This window comes from Bactrocera neohumeralis, unplaced genomic scaffold, assembly GCF_024586455.1.
Source record: "Bactrocera neohumeralis isolate Rockhampton unplaced genomic scaffold, APGP_CSIRO_Bneo_wtdbg2-racon-allhic-juicebox.fasta_v2 ctg4322, whole genome shotgun sequence".
NCBI lineage: Eukaryota > Metazoa > Arthropoda > Insecta > Diptera > Tephritidae > Bactrocera > Bactrocera neohumeralis.
Genome location: NW_026091369.1, coordinates 6552 through 8510, shown reverse-complemented (window position 1 = coordinate 8510; position 1959 = coordinate 6552). Strand labels below are relative to the sequence as shown.

Below are 1959 nucleotides of genomic sequence, written 5' to 3'. Positions count from 1 at the left end.
GTGTTTCTTCCTTATGCGTGGCACGCAGCTAATCGAAAGTGGATAAATTTTATCATTTCTTGATGTTATAAATAAGTTGCTAACGCGCTTTACGCCACTGGCTTAACGAATCAGGTTAAAGAAAAGAAAATAAAAAAACAAGCAACAACAGAGGCGTTAAAAATGGGCCACACACATTCATAACTAAGCGCATAAGTTATATACATAGTTACATGAGCAACTTTTATTTAAGGTTTCATGTGCGCAGAATAAACGAACATTTGATATAGGAAATATTATTCGACAAACTACCGACTTATATGGCACAGTCCGTACATCCATCCCTTCCACCACAGCTGGGACGTAAATAAGCATACAAAACCGTTCAGATTGTTTATCAAATATTTGCAGAATTAATTTATTTAACTTTTATATTTAATTTGACAGCTTTGAGTTAGGTTGCAACGTCAAATTCGAGAAATTTAGAATTTTCTGGGTTTTAGTTTTTGCATGGCTTTACTTATTATCGTCCCTAGCTAATATAATCAATTTCATAAAAAAAAGTTCGAATTTCAAAAAAAGGCACGAAAATCTTGTTTTTTTTCGTTAAAATCGTTTAAAAAAAATATGAAAATATTTTCGAAAACAAACAATTCTGGCAGGGACGATAACTATAAATGAGTAGAAGAACATATGTAAATTTTAAAGCAATCGGTTAAATACTTTATTTTTTAGGACCACAAAAGTTTCAGAAAATGATGGTTCTAGAAAAATGCGTTTAGAAACGTCGATATGTATTCACGATCATACGTATTCATACATACATATGTATTTACGCATGTTTGTAGGCGAAGTTGCTACAGCGGCAAGGGGTGACAATCGGAGGCCATAACTTTACTTATGCCATAGAAGTTCTATTGCTACGAATATGGAAATGACAACGAAATAATGCAAATATGCATATTTCTAAAGGTCATTAATATTTTTTTGAAGAAATGAAAGGAATGGATGATCCTGAGAAGTATAGTCTTAACTTTTCAACGGCCAACGCAGAGTATTTCAACCAAAAGGAATTTATTCATTAAAATCACGACTCAGAAGTCGTTTTATCCGTTGTAAGCGAAAGATTTTCGAAGAAACATCATTTCTAATATGCCACAAGACAAAACTAGAAATGAACTTCTTAAACCTCACGCTGTCAGATAAAACGATATACCTCGTCATCGCGGGTCGATTTCCAAAAAATGTAAATGAAGACTAACTACAGAAATGATCCTGTAAAGTATAGCCTTAATTTTTCAACGGCCAACGCAGAATATTTCAACCAAAACCTTCACAAAATAGTTGAGAATTCGCAGAAATGAAAGACAAACGAAAGAAAAAGAAGCATAACTTCAATAATGCACAAGCATACAAACATACATACATATGCGCACACATATGAATATGTCACCAACCAAAAATTGAAACATTGTTCTACAAAAACAACAACAGCATAAGCATGGCAACATTGTGTTGTTCGTAGAAAAGCCGAGCTGTGCCGAAAGAAACGAACAAGCGATCGCCGATTGTCACCGCTTCGCTTGCTGCTCGAACATCTTCGCAGACAAGGTTGCGTAGATTCATATTGAGCAAGGTTACGTAGATTCATATTGAGCAAGGTTGTGCAACCTTTTCCGAACTCGTATAAGAAGTATAACTTCAAAAAAATCGATTTTTCGAAGTGATTACATGAGAATACCCCCTTAAATGCCAAATATCTGCAGGTTAGCAACTTGACTGATATTTTGATCGCAACTTCGTTAGATTGTCTAATACATTATTGATGTTTTAGTAGAAAATTATTAGCTGCTGTTTTTTATTCAGTAGCAGATTGTGTAAAGATGTTTCTGGCTGCAAATTCTTTTTCCTACAAGAGTGTGAAAGGAAGATAATGTTTATAATATATGTAATTATAGATATTTGAAAGATTTACGTATG

At 33.7% G+C, this 1959-nt stretch overlaps 1 pseudogene; it reads right to left on the bottom strand.

Annotated features, from left to right (window-relative positions):
- Positions 1-1068: 1068 nt before the first annotated feature.
- On the bottom strand, positions 1069-1271 carry LOC126767145 (small nucleolar RNA U3; annotated as a pseudogene).
- Between the last annotated feature and the right edge of the window lie 688 nt (positions 1272-1959).